The sequence below is a fragment of the Carettochelys insculpta genome, chromosome 25, assembly GCF_033958435.1.
Source record: "Carettochelys insculpta isolate YL-2023 chromosome 25, ASM3395843v1, whole genome shotgun sequence".
NCBI lineage: Eukaryota > Metazoa > Chordata > Testudines > Carettochelyidae > Carettochelys > Carettochelys insculpta.
Window position 1 is genome coordinate 6237557 of NC_134161.1, and position 15836 is coordinate 6253392.

A 15836-nucleotide genomic window follows, 5' to 3' on the forward strand; every position below is an offset into this window, starting at 1 on the left:
GTGAACTGTGGCCTGGTTTTCATCTGCTTTGAAGAAGCAGTTGGTTTGCAAGGGCTGGGCAGGGTAGATCCAGCGCTGGCAAAGCGCCAGGCAGAGTCCCCCATCCACCCAGGGCAGCACCTGTCCTGCACCTGTTCACGCCTGCAGCGAGTGCGAAGGGGTAAGGACGGCCATGTGGGGTCAGAGCAGAGGCCCGTCTAGCCCAGTGTCCTGTTTTCCAACAGAGGCCACTGCCAGTTGTCCCAGAGGGAGTGAATAGAACAGATAACCATTGAGTGAACCCCCTCCTGTCATGCATGTCCAGCCTCTGACAAGCAGAGACCAGGGACAACATTCCTATGCATCCTGGGGAATAAGTATTGATGGACCAAACCTCCATGAATTTATCTAGTTCTTTTTGGAACCCTGATAAAGTACTGGTCTTCACAACATCATCTGACAAGGAGCTCCAAAGTTAACTTTGTGCCGCATGAAGAAAAATGTCCTTTTATTTTTTTTTAAACCTACTACTTTTTAATTTCATTTGGTGATCTCTAGTGCTGCCTCGTCTTTTGTAGCCATTTGGTGATGGTATTGCACCCTTTAGGATATCTGTCATGCAGAGTATCCATTATACCACTGCTGATCTGGAACATTATGAGGGGTTTGCTCTTTGTCAAATGTGATGTGGCCCAATTAGACTTTTGCTGCTTGAATTAAAACTATCTCACAAGTAGCGTGCTAAAGCACCATCATCTGGTAGCTTTCAGTTACTCCAGGAATCACCTTTAAACCAGCAAATTACCGTTAGGTAATCTACATCAGTGGCTCTCAACCTTTTTAGTCTTCTGTGTGCCTTTCAGGAGTCCCATTTGTCTTGTGTACCCTGAAGTTTCACCTCACTTAAAAACTAATTGTTAAGAAAATCAGACAAAATACAAAAGTGCAACAGCACACCATTACTGAAAAATTAATGATAAATAATTTGAAAGATAAACATTACACTTACATTTCTGTGTATGCAGAACGTTATAAACAAGTTATGTCAGTAAGAAATTTTAGTTTCTACTGGCTTCACTACTTTTTTTTTTAATATGTAAGCCTTTTATAAAACTAGACAAATGTCTAAATAAGTTCATGTACCTCCTGGGAAGACCTCTTCATACCCTGAGGGTGACATAGACCCCTAAATGAGAGCCTTGGCAAGATGAGACACCTACTTCCTCACAACTCTAGCACTCATTTCGTTCTGCAAAATAGAATTGTACTATGTTTTCTAGTTACACAGAGCTCTATTTTTCAGGTGAAGTATGATGTTTTTCTGAAGCGATAAAAGAGCCAAGCCCTGTCTCTTTCGCATTAACAGGAATTTTGCTTAAATAAGCACTGGAGAATGCAGCTCGGAGTGTGCTCTGCATGAAAAGCCACATTACTGTATAGTGGAAGACAGGTATTATTGTGATAAAAACTATTAGAATAATACTTTGGTTCTGCTTGCCACAATTCCCTTCTCACCTCCAAGTGCCCCCTTGTAGCTGGTCACATCAATGGCAGGGTAACTGCCTCAGCTTCCCCCTCAGGCTTCTTAAAGATTGCACCACACAATCTTTTGAGTCCTCCATTACACTTTCCCAGGACCAGATTATGACTCTAAAGGTTTTTTTGCGCTGGTACCTGCCCGAATTGAGAATCTCCACCTTGGCAGCCCCTGCAGGATTAGCTCCTCCCTCCCTCTCCCTCTCTCTCTCTCTCTCTCTCTCTCTGTCTCTCTCTCTCTTTTAAACAAAGAAAGCAGTGATTATTCCACATAGCACACACAGTCCTTGGAGGCTCAAACACAGTCATTTTATCCTGCACACAATGCAAATAGCCCATGAGAGTGCAAAGCACAGTACAGGAACACATCAGTACTTGACAGAGCAATTTATTTATTGCGTTTTAAAATTTAATTCATATCAGCCTCATTCAAATAAAGCAACACCTGCATTAGAACATTCTGTTGTTGATATTTACAGTTTGTTAAAAGTTGTGGCTTATTAACTGTGCACAATAAAGAGAGGATCAAAGATACAGGGACATGAAACACACTCCTTCACAAACCACAAAGGGAAAAGTAGACAACCAAGAAAAAGAAATATGATGCACATAAAAATATGTATTACAGGTTGAACCTCTTGAGTCTGGCACTCTCCTTTCCAGGAACATTCATTATAGAGCATGATTTTAATTAACTGGATGTCCATTTATTGTGGATGTTTCAGGTTTCTCAGGGTCCCATAAAGTTTGTTTCCAGCCACCAGTCCTGGCTTTCAGTGTTCGCTGCTGTTATTTACCTCTAATTTACCCCAAACGTCGTCGAACATTGCAGAAAGCAGTGGAAGTATTAGTAATGCTACAAGACAATTTTGACACCCCATGTTTCACCAAAGTCTCTCATTCAGCATCGATCAGGTCCATAGGATGCTAGACTAGAGAGGTTCAACCTAACTACAAATACCTTGTTTCTACAGCAATAAAAAAATCAGAATCAAGCTCGCCCAACACAATGAGTAGTCAATATATACCAAATATAAAAACAAGCAAAATTTATTCCATGTGATACATGAGACCACATTCTTAAAGGTATTGAACACCTCAACTTCCACATCATATTATAGAAGTTCAAGATAGCTGTCGCGTTCCAGACAAGTTCAAGAACTAAAACGTCGAAGAGGAATGATGAGGATTCACATTTTAATATAGCCGTCTCCATTTCCTATTTTCAATAACAAGAAAAAGACACGGAACTGAAACGCAGCAAAATTATGAGTCACAACACTAACTAGTGGGAGAGCCTTCTGTTCAATGTCTATATGGTTCTTAATCACACTATTCTCTCTTCCTGCAAATTCTTTGATGCTTCTCTGTCATATTTTCAGATCTCTCCTTTCATTTGCTGGAAACACAGAGAAAAAAGAGTTGAGCAACTAGGAGGTATAATTCAGTTATATCAGCATTAGCTTTGGAACCTGAGTGTTGTTACCTCAGTCCTGGAGCAGACAATTTTGGGATCTAAGGAAAATGTACTGCGAAAAAAAAAAATGAAGAGGACGGTGCTTCGTCCTGCAAACACAGGAGGCTTCTCTTAATGACTTCTCAAGGTCACTTCCACACTTATAGGCAGATCTACACTTGGCGAAAATTTCAAAAGGGCCATACACGGCAGTTCCCCTTTCTAGACCTGGAAGTGAGGCTGTGGAGCGGGCCCCCCTCCTAACCTGTTCATTTCCCGACTTTGTGAGGTCTGATTTTAGGGAGCAATTTTTGACCTTGTGGAAAACAAGGGTGGAATTTTTCACGGCCTCCTCCATCCCCTTACAGCCGCCCCTTGACCGCACCAGATTAGCGTAAAGCGGAGAGAAAATTGATGGGTCACAAGGCAGATTTCATCTCAGAGCTCAAAAAAGCCACAAAGCAATGAGTGTAGGGGACGAGCAGGAGAAGCAGCTCGATGCTTTTGCGAGGGTGGTCCTTCGGATCCAGCCCCCCGAAGGCCGTTCTAGCTGAAGGAGGAGAGGGCTAAGCCTTTGCGCCCTGGTAACAGGGCAGTCAGTTTGCCCGGCACATGAAAGCCAGCTGTGGCTGAGGCGGCCTGGCCCGGGAGCTCCAAACCCTCCTTACAGGGTGCTCCTTAAAGAAGGGTCATTGCAAGGGGTCAGAGTGAAGGAAGCTGAAAAGGAGAGACCCCCGTTCCCTCAGTAGAGGGTGGCGTCTTTGCCCAGCGAGTGCCAACGGCCGCAGAGAAAGCAGAAAAAGGACACCTGCCCCCTTCTTACAGGGAGCGGTGAATGGGAGAGGCGAGGTCCTCATCGGCGTGAAGCCAGAGAGACCGCTTGCCGGGTCGTCATTCGTGCCCGGGCATAAAAAGGGCTGTGGCAGTTGAAGGATAAGAGGGAGAAGACCTTGCACCCTGGTTACAGGGCAGTCCTTTTGCCTGTGGGGAGGGAAAAGGGAGCTGTGGCGAAAGATGTGGGGTGGAGGAAAGCCAGGGTGGTCCTGGAATGAGCGGCATGTTCATGGGCCAGAGCCAAGAGCGCTGAAGAGGAGAGACCCCCGTTCCCTCAGTAGAGGGTGGTGTCTTTGCCCAGCAAGTGCCAACGGCCCAAGAGAGGCTAGAAAGAAGAAACCTTCCCCCTCTTTGCAGGGGGAGAGGTGAATGGCACAGGGCGTTGAGAAGGCTAAATCCCATTGAGCTGAAAGCCATCACGACCTCAGCCCTTCTTAAAGGGTGGTCGCTCAGCCTCCGTTGGGTGCCAAATGGAGCTCTTGGCAAGGAGTGGACTCTGATCCCTGCTTACAGAGAGGTCCTTCTCCCCGGCAGGGTGGGGGAAAGCCTAGGTGGGCGAGCGTACGTGGCGATCTCTCGTCTCGGGAGAGCTGTGTGCATAAGGCGTGCGTGGGTTTTGACTGGCCTTTTCTTCTCTCTTCCTGCAGGTTCTTTGGCGCTTCTGTGATCTTCGGCGTTCTGTCCTTCCGATTTGCTAGAGAGAGAGAGACAGAGAGAGAGAGAGGGAGGTGAGTCAGGCGAAGCGTGGGCTCGGCGGACCCCACCATTGCAAGGTCAATTCAGATGAAACAGGCAAAGCCCTCACCCCTCGTTGAAGTTACCCCAAGGCGGCGGTTTCATCAGCAACGTGTAGCAGAAGGTAGGAGAGCTTGGAGCGGAAGCGAGGGCCAGGTGGATGCAGAGTACGGGGGGCTTTGGGTTGGCTGAGAGCGTGAGTGAGGAGGGCCCGGTCAGAGGAGAGCCAGGAGGAGAAATCCTTAGCTCTGTGCGGAGGCTGTTTTCTATGACTAGCTTTGAAAGGGGAGCGTGGGAAAGTCACACGCCCTAGTTAGAGGGAGTTGGTTTTGGCAATTTGTTGGCTTTTTTGAGCAAAGGGATGAAGTTTTCACGGCCTCCACCATCCCCTTACAGCCGCCCCTTCGCCACTCCGGGATAGCTGTGACCCGGACGAGAAAGACCGAGGCCACGAAGGAGATGTCACTTGCAAGCTCCGACAATCCAGATGGAACTGGCTGTCGGGCGGTTGAGCGTGACCAGCAGCAGGAGAGCCTGAAGCCCTCTGAAAGGGCGGTTAGTCGTCCCGAGGCAAGTAAGAGGCTCTCGTAGCTCCAGGCTGAGGGAGATAGGACCTTACACCCTTGCTAGAGGGCGGTCGTTTTGCCTGGTGTGTCAAAGTGAGTTGTGGTCAAGACGCGTGGCGAAGGAAAACCGTCTCCTGCTTACAGGATGGTCCTTCTGCCATTGGCGTGCAAATTGGCCCGAAAGAAGGGGAGAGCTGCATTCCCTCAGTAGAGGGTGGGGTCTTTGCCCAGCAAGTGAGTTTGGCATGAAGTGGGCCAATGCAGAGAGGAGAGAAAGGAAAGAGCCCTGAGCCCTGAGTACAGGGCGGTCCCCCTTTCTGAAGCCAAATGGTCCTCCTTGAGCGAAGGTGGGGGGCAAGTGGCCAATGCGAAAAGATGGGGCAATGAACAGGTCAGGGAGGAATGCTGCTGAGTCTCCCTTGACCAGGAAACCCTCCCTGCCTCGGCAGCAGCCTTCCCGACTTACCTTCCTACCCCAGCAGGAGCATTTCAGCTTGGTGCCTCTTAACCTTGACCCAAAAGGACAGCCCGTCCTAGCGACACAGACCTGTTAATAGGGTTAGGAGCAGCCACGCGCAAGACCGCAATACCAGCACAGCTACCTGCGCCACCTGGCAGAGCAGACAACCTGGTCCCTGATTTCAAACGTAGCCCTAGACAGGAATGGCCTGTCACCATCAGCAAGGAAACCAAAGGCCTGGAATTCAGACACTAGTGCCAGAGCTCTCCGCATCTAGACAACTACGACTTCTGCGTCCAGCAGCGCCTCTCTTGCGCACAAGAACAACAAGGAGGCCGGGGCTGAAACCTGAAGCTGCTGGGGCAGTGTAAATCGGGTGCAGAGCAAGAGGAAACGAGGAGGGATGACCTGGAAGTGAGGCTGTGGAGCGGGCCCCCCTCCTAACCTGTTCATTTCCCGACTTTGTGAGGTCTGATTTTAGGGAGCAATTTTTGACCTTGTGGAAAACAAGGGTGGAATTTTTCACGGCCTCCTCCATCCCCTTACAGCCGCCCCTTGGCCGCACCAGATTAGCGTGAAGCGGAGAGAAAATTGATGGGTCACAAGGCAGATTTCATCTCAGAGCTCAAAAAAGCCACAAAGCAATGAGTGTAGGGGACGAGCGGGAGAAGCAGCTCGATGCTTTTGCGAGGGTGGTCCTTCGGATCCAGCCCCCCGAAGGCCGTTCTAGCTGAAGGAGGAGAGGGCTAAGCCTTTGCGCCCTGGTAACAGGGCAGTCAGTTTGCCCGGCACATGAAAGCCAGCTGTGGCTGAGGCGGCCTGGCCCGGGAGCTCCAAACCCTCCTTACAGGGTGCTCCTTAAAGAAGGGTCATTGCAAGGGGTCAGAGTGAAGGAAGCTGAAAAGGAGAGACCCCCGTTCCCTCAGTAGAGGGTGGCGTCTTTGCCCAGCGAGTGCCAACGGCCGCAGAGAAAGCAGAAAAAGGACACCTGCCCCCTTCTTACAGGGAGCGGTGAATGGGAGAGGCGAGGTCCTCATCGGCGTGAAGCCAGAGAGACCGCTTGCCGGGTCGTCATTCGTGCCCGGGCATAAAAAGGGCTGTGGCAGTTGAAGGATAAGAGGGAGAAGACCTTGCACCCTGGTTACAGGGCAGTCCTTTTGCCTGTGGGGAGGGAAAAGGGAGCTGTGGCGAAAGATGTGGGGTGGAGGAAAGCCAGGGTGGTCCTGGAATGAGCGGCATGTTCATGGGCCAGAGCCAAGAGCGCTGAAGAGGAGAGACCCCCGTTCCCTCAGTAGAGGGTGGTGTCTTTGCCCAGCAAGTGCCAACGGCCCAAGAGAGGCTAGAAAGAAGAAACCTTCCCCCTCTTTGCAGGGGGAGAGGTGAATGGCACAGGGCGTTGAGAAGGCTAAATCCCATTGAGCTGAAAGCCATCACGACCTCAGCCCTTCTTAAAGGGTGGTCGCTCAGCCTCCGTTGGGTGCCAAATGGAGCTCTTGGCAAGGAGTGGACTCTGATCCCTGCTTACAGAGAGGTCCTTCTCCCCGGCAGGGTGGGGGAAAGCCTAGGTGGGCGAGCGTACGTGGCGATCTCTCGTCTCGGGAGAGCTGTGTGCATAAGGCGTGCGTGGGTTTTGACTGGCCTTTTCTTCTCTCTTCCTGCAGGTTCTTTGGCGCTTCTGTGATCTTCGGCGTTCTGTCCTTCCGATTTGCTAGAGAGAGAGAGAGAGAGAGAGTGAGAGGGAGGTGAGTCAGGCGAAGCGTGGGCTCGGCGGACCCCACCATTGCAAGGTCAATTCAGATGAAACAGGCAAAGCCCTCACCCCTCGTTGAAGTTACCCCAAGGCGGCGGTTTCGTCAGCAATGTGTAGCAGAAGGTAGGAGAGCTTGGAGCGGAAGCGAGGGCCAGGTGGATGCAGAGTACGGGGGGCTTTGGGTTGGCTGAGAGCGTGAGTGAGGAGGGCCCGGTCAGAGGAGAGCCAGGAGGAGAAATCCTTAGCTCTGTGCGGAGGCTGTTTTCTATGACTAGCTTTGAAAGGGGAGCGTAAGTCTCGGGCAAGCGAGGGAAAGTCCTACGCCCTAGTTAGAGGGAGTTGGTTTTGGCAATTTGTTGGCTTTTTTGAGCAAAGGGATGAAGTTTTCACGGCCTCCACCATCCCCTTACAGCCGCCCCTTCGCCACTCCGGGATAGCTGTGACCCGGACGAGAAAGACCGAGGCCACGAAGGAGATGTCACTTGCAAGCTCCGACAATCCAGATGGAACTGGCTGTCGGGCGGTTGAGCGTGACCAGCAGCAGGAGAGCCTGAAGCCCTCTGAAAGGGCGGTTAGTCGTCCCGAGGCAAGTAAGAGGCTCTCGTAGCTCCAGGCTGAGGGAGATAGGACCTTACACCCTTGTTAGAGGGCGGTCGTTTTGCCTGGTGTGTCAAAGTGAGTTGTGGTCAAGACGCGTGGCGAAGGAAAACCATCTCCTGCTTACAGGATGGTCCTTCTGCCATTGGCGTGCAAATTGGCCCGAAAGAAGGGGAGAGCTGCATTCCCTCAGTAGAGGGTGGGGTCTTTGCCCAGCAAGTGAGTTTGGCATGAAGTGGGCCAATGCAGAGAGGAGAGAAAGGAAAGAGCCCTGAGCCCTGAGTACAGGGCGGTCCCCCTTTCTGAAGCCAAATGGTCCTCCTTGAGCGAAGGTGGGGGGCAAGTGGCCAATGCGAAAAGATGGGGCAATGAACAGGTCAGGGAGGAATGCTGCTGAGTCTCCCTTGACCAGGAAACCCTCCCTGCCTCGGCAGCAGCCTTCCCGACTTACCTTCCTACCCCAGCAGGAGCATTTCAGCTTGGTGCCTCTTAACCTTGACCCAAAAGGACAGCCCGTCCTAGCGACACAGACCTGTTAATAGGGTTAGGAGCAGCCACGCGCAAGACCGCAATACCAGCACAGCTACCTGCGCCACCTGGCAGAGCAGACAACCTGGTCCCTGATTTCAAACGTAGCCCTAGACAGGAATGGCCTGTCACCATCAGCAAGGAAACCAAAGGCCTGGAATTCAGACACTAGTGCCAGAGCTCTCCGCATCTAGACAACTACGACTTCTGCGTCCAGCAGCGCCTCTCTTGCGCACAAGAACAACAAGGAGGCCGGGGCTGAAACCTGAAGCTGCTGGGGCAGTGTAAATCGGGTGCAGAGCAAGAGGAAACGAGGAGGGATGACCTGGAAGTGAGGCTGTGGAGCGGGCCCCCCTCCTAACCTGTTCATTTCCCGACTTTGTGAGGTCTGATTTTAGGGAGCAATTTTTGACCTTGTGGAAAACAAGGGTGGAATTTTTCACGGCCTCCTCCATCCCCTTGCAGCCGCCCCTTGACCGCACCAGATTAGCGTGAAGCGGAGAGAAAATTGATGGGTCACAAGGCAGATTTCATCTCAGAGCTCAAAAAAGCCACAAAGCAATGAGTGTAGGGGACGAGCGGGAGAAGCAGCTCGATGCTTTTGCGAGGGTGGTCCTTCGGATCCAGCCCCCCGAAGGCCGTTCTAGCTGAAGGAGGAGAGGGCTAAGCCTTTGCGCCCTGGTAACAGGGCAGTCAGTTTGCCCGGCACATGAAAGCCAGCTGTGGCTGAGGCGGCCTGGCCCGGGAGCTCCAAACCCTCCTTACAGGGTGCTCCTTAAAGAAGGGTCATTGCAAGGGGTCAGAGTGAAGGAAGCTGAAAAGGAGAGACCCCCGTTCCCTCAGTAGAGGGTGGCGTCTTTGCCCAGCGAGTGCCAACGGCCGCAGAGAAAGCAGAAAAAGGACACCTGCCCCCTTCTTACAGGGAGCGGTGAATGGGAGAGGCGAGGTCCTCATCGGCGTGAAGCCAGAGAGACCGCTTGCCGGGTCGTCATTCGTGCCCGGGCATAAAAAGGGCTGTGGCAGTTGAAGGATAAGAGGGAGAAGACCTTGCACCCTGGTTACAGGGCAGTCCTTTTGCCTGTGGGGAGGGAAAAGGGAGCTGTGGCGAAAGATGTGGGGTGGAGGAAAGCCAGGGTGGTCCTGGAATGAGCGGCATGTTCATGGGCCAGAGCCAAGAGCGCTGAAGAGGAGAGACCCCCGTTCCCTCAGTAGAGGGTGGTGTCTTTGCCCAGCAAGTGCCAACGGCCCAAGAGAGGCTAGAAAGAAGAAACCTTCCCCCTCTTTGCAGGGGGAGAGGTGAATGGCACAGGGCGTTGAGAAGGCTAAATCCCATTGAGCTGAAAGCCATCACGACCTCAGCCCTTCTTAAAGGGTGGTCGCTCAGCCTCCGTTGGGTGCCAAATGGAGCTCTTGGCAAGGAGTGGACTCTGATCCCTGCTTACAGAGAGGTCCTTCTCCCCGGCAGGGTGGGGGAAAGCCTAGGTGGGCGAGCGTACGTGGCGATCTCTCGTCTCGGGAGAGCTGTGTGCATAAGGCGTGCGTGGGTTTTGACTGGCCTTTTCTTCTCTCTTCCTGCAGGTTCTTTGGCGCTTCTGTGATCTTCGGCGTTCTGTCCTTCCGATTTGCTAGAAAGAGAGAGAGAGAGAGGGAGGTGAGTCAGGCGAAGCGTGGGCTCGGCGGACCCCACCATTGCAAGGTCAATTCAGATGAAACAGGCAAAGCCCTCGTTGAAGTTACCCCAAGGCGGCGGTTTCGTCAGCAACGTGTAGCAGAAGGTAGGAGAGCTTGGAGCGGAAGCGAGGGCCAGGTGGATGCAGAGTACGGGGGGCTTTGGGTTGGCTGAGAGCGTGAGTGAGGAGGGCCCGGTCAGAGGAGAGCCAGGAGGAGAAATCCTTAGCTCTGTGCGGAGGCTGTTTTCTATGACTAGCTTTGAAAGGGGAGCGTGGGAAAGTCACACGCCCTAGTTAGAGGGAGTTGGTTTTGGCAATTTGTTGGCTTTTTTGAGCAAAGGGATGAAGTTTTCACGGCCTCCACCATCCCCTTACAGCCGCCCCTTCGCCACTCCGGGATAGCTGTGACCCGGACGAGAAAGACCGAGGCCACGAAGGAGATGTCACTTGCAAGCTCCGACAATCCAGATGGAACTGGCTGTCGGGCGGTTGAGCGTGACCAGCAGCAGGAGAGCCTGAAGCCCTCTGAAAGGGCGGTTAGTCGTCCCGAGGCAAGTAAGAGGCTCTCGTAGCTCCAGGCTGAGGGAGATAGGACCTTACACCCTTGCTAGAGGGCGGTCGTTTTGCCTGGTGTGTCAAAGTGAGTTGTGGTCAAGACGCGTGGCGAAGGAAAACCGTCTCCTGCTTACAGGATGGTCCTTCTGCCATTGGCGTGCAAATTGGCCCGAAAGAAGGGGAGAGCTGCATTCCCTCAGTAGAGGGTGGGGTCTTTGCCCAGCAAGTGAGTTTGGCATGAAGTGGGCCAATGCAGAGAGGAGAGAAAGGAAAGAGCCCTGAGCCCTGAGTACAGGGCGGTCCCCCTTTCTGAAGCCAAATGGTCCTCCTTGAGCGAAGGTGGGGGGCAAGTGGCCAATGCGAAAAGATGGGGCAATGAACAGGTCAGGGAGGAATGCTGCTGAGTCTCCCTTGACCAGGAAACCCTCCCTGCCTCGGCAGCAGCCTTCCCGACTTACCTTCCTACCCCAGCAGGAGCATTTCAGCTTGGTGCCTCTTAACCTTGACCCAAAAGGACAGCCCGTCCTAGCGACACAGACCTGTTAATAGGGTTAGGAGCAGCCACGCGCAAGACCGCAATACCAGCACAGCTACCTGCGCCACCTGGCAGAGCAGACAACCTGGTCCCTGATTTCAAACGTAGCCCTAGACAGGAATGGCCTGTCACCATCAGCAAGGAAACCAAAGGCCTGGAATTCAGACACTAGTGCCAGAGCTCTCCGCATCTAGACAACTACGACTTCTGCGTCCAGCAGCGCCTCTCTTGCGCACAAGAACAACAAGGAGGCCGGGGCTGAAACCTGAAGCTGCTGGGGCAGTGTAAATCGGGTGCAGAGCAAGAGGAAACGAGGAGGGATGACCTGGAAGTGAGGCTGTGGAGCGGGCCCCCCTCCTAACCTGTTCATTTCCCGACTTTGTGAGGTCTGATTTTAGGGAGCAATTTTTGACCTTGTGGAAAACAAGGGTGGAATTTTTCACGGCCTCCTCCATCCCCTTACAGCCGCCCCTTGGCCGCACCAGATTAGCGTGAAGCGGAGAGAAAATTGATGGGTCACAAGGCAGATTTCATCTCAGAGCTCAAAAAAGCCACAAAGCAATGAGTGTAGGGGACGAGCGGGAGAAGCAGCTCGATGCTTTTGCGAGGGTGGTCCTTCGGATCCAGCCCCCCGAAGGCCGTTCTAGCTGAAGGAGGAGAGGGCTAAGCCTTTGCGCCCTGGTAACAGGGCAGTCAGTTTGCCCGGCACATGAAAGCCAGCTGTGGCTGAGGCGGCCTGGCCCGGGAGCTCCAAACCCTCCTTACAGGGTGCTCCTTAAAGAAGGGTCATTGCAAGGGGTCAGAGTGAAGGAAGCTGAAAAGGAGAGACCCCCGTTCCCTCAGTAGAGGGTGGCGTCTTTGCCCAGCGAGTGCCAACGGCCGCAGAGAAAGCAGAAAAAGGACACCTGCCCCCTTCTTACAGGGAGCGGTGAATGGGAGAGGCGAGGTCCTCATCGGCGTGAAGCCAGAGAGACCGCTTGCCGGGTCGTCATTCGTGCCCGGGCATAAAAAGGGCTGTGGCAGTTGAAGGATAAGAGGGAGAAGACCTTGCACCCTGGTTACAGGGCAGTCCTTTTGCCTGTGGGGAGGGAAAAGGGAGCTGTGGCGAAAGATGTGGGGTGGAGGAAAGCCAGGGTGGTCCTGGAATGAGCGGCATGTTCATGGGCCAGAGCCAAGAGCGCTGAAGAGGAGAGACCCCCGTTCCCTCAGTAGAGGGTGGTGTCTTTGCCCAGCAAGTGCCAACGGCCCAAGAGAGGCTAGAAAGAAGAAACCTTCCCCCTCTTTGCAGGGGGAGAGGTGAATGGCACAGGGCGTTGAGAAGGCTAAATCCCATTGAGCTGAAAGCCATCACGACCTCAGCCCTTCTTAAAGGGTGGTCGCTCAGCCTCCGTTGGGTGCCAAATGGAGCTCTTGGCAAGGAGTGGACTCTGATCCCTGCTTACAGAGAGGTCCTTCTCCCCGGCAGGGTGGGGGAAAGCCTAGGTGGGCGAGCGTACGTGGCGATCTCTCGTCTCGGGAGAGCTGTGTGCATAAGGCGTGCGTGGGTTTTGACTGGCCTTTTCTTCTCTCTTCCTGCAGGTTCTTTGGCGCTTCTGTGATCTTCGGCGTTCTGTCCTTCCGATTTGCTAGAGAGAGAGAGAGAGAGAGAGTGAGAGGGAGGTGAGTCAGGCGAAGCGTGGGCTCGGCGGACCCCACCATTGCAAGGTCAATTCAGATGAAACAGGCAAAGCCCTCACCCCTCGTTGAAGTTACCCCAAGGCGGCGGTTTCGTCAGCAATGTGTAGCAGAAGGTAGGAGAGCTTGGAGCGGAAGCGAGGGCCAGGTGGATGCAGAGTACGGGGGGCTTTGGGTTGGCTGAGAGCGTGAGTGAGGAGGGCCCGGTCAGAGGAGAGCCAGGAGGAGAAATCCTTAGCTCTGTGCGGAGGCTGTTTTCTATGACTAGCTTTGAAAGGGGAGCGTAAGTCTCGGGCAAGCGAGGGAAAGTCCTACGCCCTAGTTAGAGGGAGTTGGTTTTGGCAATTTGTTGGCTTTTTTGAGCAAAGGGATGAAGTTTTCACGGCCTCCACCATCCCCTTACAGCCGCCCCTTCGCCACTCCGGGATAGCTGTGACCCGGACGAGAAAGACCGAGGCCACGAAGGAGATGTCACTTGCAAGCTCCGACAATCCAGATGGAACTGGCTGTCGGGCGGTTGAGCGTGACCAGCAGCAGGAGAGCCTGAAGCCCTCTGAAAGGGCGGTTAGTCGTCCCGAGGCAAGTAAGAGGCTCTCGTAGCTCCAGGCTGAGGGAGATAGGACCTTACACCCTTGTTAGAGGGCGGTCGTTTTGCCTGGTGTGTCAAAGTGAGTTGTGGTCAAGACGCGTGGCGAAGGAAAACCATCTCCTGCTTACAGGATGGTCCTTCTGCCATTGGCGTGCAAATTGGCCCGAAAGAAGGGGAGAGCTGCATTCCCTCAGTAGAGGGTGGGGTCTTTGCCCAGCAAGTGAGTTTGGCATGAAGTGGGCCAATGCAGAGAGGAGAGAAAGGAAAGAGCCCTGAGCCCTGAGTACAGGGCGGTCCCCCTTTCTGAAGCCAAATGGTCCTCCTTGAGCGAAGGTGGGGGGCAAGTGGCCAATGCGAAAAGATGGGGCAATGAACAGGTCAGGGAGGAATGCTGCTGAGTCTCCCTTGACCAGGAAACCCTCCCTGCCTCGGCAGCAGCCTTCCCGACTTACCTTCCTACCCCAGCAGGAGCATTTCAGCTTGGTGCCTCTTAACCTTGACCCAAAAGGACAGCCCGTCCTAGCGACACAGACCTGTTAATAGGGTTAGGAGCAGCCACGCGCAAGACCGCAATACCAGCACAGCTACCTGCGCCACCTGGCAGAGCAGACAACCTGGTCCCTGATTTCAAACGTAGCCCTAGACAGGAATGGCCTGTCACCATCAGCAAGGAAACCAAAGGCCTGGAATTGAGACACTAGTGCCAGAGCTCTCCGCATCTAGACAACTACGACTTCTGCGTCCAGCAGCGCCTCTCTTGCGCACAAGAACAACAAGGAGGCCGGGGCTGAAACCTGAAGCTGCTGGGGCAGTGTAAATCGGGTGCAGAGCAAGAGGAAACGAGGAGGGATGACCTGGAAGTGAGGCTGTGGAGCGGGCCCCCCTCCTAACCTGTTCATTTCCCGACTTTGTGAGGTCTGATTTTAGGGAGCAATTTTTGACCTTGTGGAAAACAAGGGTGGAATTTTTCACGGCCTCCTCCATCCCCTTGCAGCCGCCCCTTGACCGCACCAGATTAGCGTGAAGCGGAGAGAAAATTGATGGGTCACAAGGCAGATTTCATCTCAGAGCTCAAAAAAGCCACAAAGCAATGAGTGTAGGGGACGAGCGGGAGAAGCAGCTCGATGCTTTTGCGAGGGTGGTCCTTCGGATCCAGCCCCCCGAAGGCCGTTCTAGCTGAAGGAGGAGAGGGCTAAGCCTTTGCGCCCTGGTAACAGGGCAGTCAGTTTGCCCGGCACATGAAAGCCAGCTGTGGCTGAGGCGGCCTGGCCCGGGAGCTCCAAACCCTCCTTACAGGGTGCTCCTTAAAGAAGGGTCATTGCAAGGGGTCAGAGTGAAGGAAGCTGAAAAGGAGAGACCCCCGTTCCCTCAGTAGAGGGTGGCGTCTTTGCCCAGCGAGTGCCAACGGCCGCAGAGAAAGCAGAAAAAGGACACCTGCCCCCTTCTTACAGGGAGCGGTGAATGGGAGAGGCGAGGTCCTCATCGGCGTGAAGCCAGAGAGACCGCTTGCCGGGTCGTCATTCGTGCCCGGGCATAAAAAGGGCTGTGGCAGTTGAAGGATAAGAGGGAGAAGACCTTGCACCCTGGTTACAGGGCAGTCCTTTTGCCTGTGGGGAGGGAAAAGGGAGCTGTGGCGAAAGATGTGGGGTGGAGGAAAGCCAGGGTGGTCCTGGAATGAGCGGCATGTTCATGGGCCAGAGCCAAGAGCGCTGAAGAGGAGAGACCCCCGTTCCCTCAGTAGAGGGTGGTGTCTTTGCCCAGCAAGTGCCAACGGCCCAAGAGAGGCTAGAAAGAAGAAACCTTCCCCCTCTTTGCAGGGGGAGAGGTGAATGGCACAGGGCGTTGAGAAGGCTAAATCCCATTGAGCTGAAAGCCATCACGACCTCAGCCCTTCTTAAAGGGTGGTCGCTCAGCCTCCGTTGGGTGCCAAATGGAGCTCTTGGCAAGGAGTGGACTCTGATCCCTGCTTACAGAGAGGTCCTTCTCCCCGGCAGGGTGGGGGAAAGCCTAGGTGGGCGAGCGTACGTGGCGATCTCTCGTCTCGGGAGAGCTGTGTGCATAAGGCGTGCGTGGGTTTTGACTGGCCTTTTCTTCTCTCTTCCTGCAGGTTCTTTGGCGCTTCTGTGATCTTCGGCGTTCTGTCCTTCCGATTTGCTAGAAAGAGAGAGAGAGAGAGGGAGGTGAGTCAGGCGAAGCGTGGGCTCGGCGGACCCCACCATTGCAAGGTCAATTCAGATGAAACAGGCAAAGCCCTCGTTGAAGTTACCCCAAGGCGGCGGTTTCGTCAGCAACGTGTAGCAGAAGGTAGGAGAGCTTGGAGCGGAAGCGAGGGCCAGGTGGATGCAGAGTACGGGGGGCTTTGGGTTGGCTGA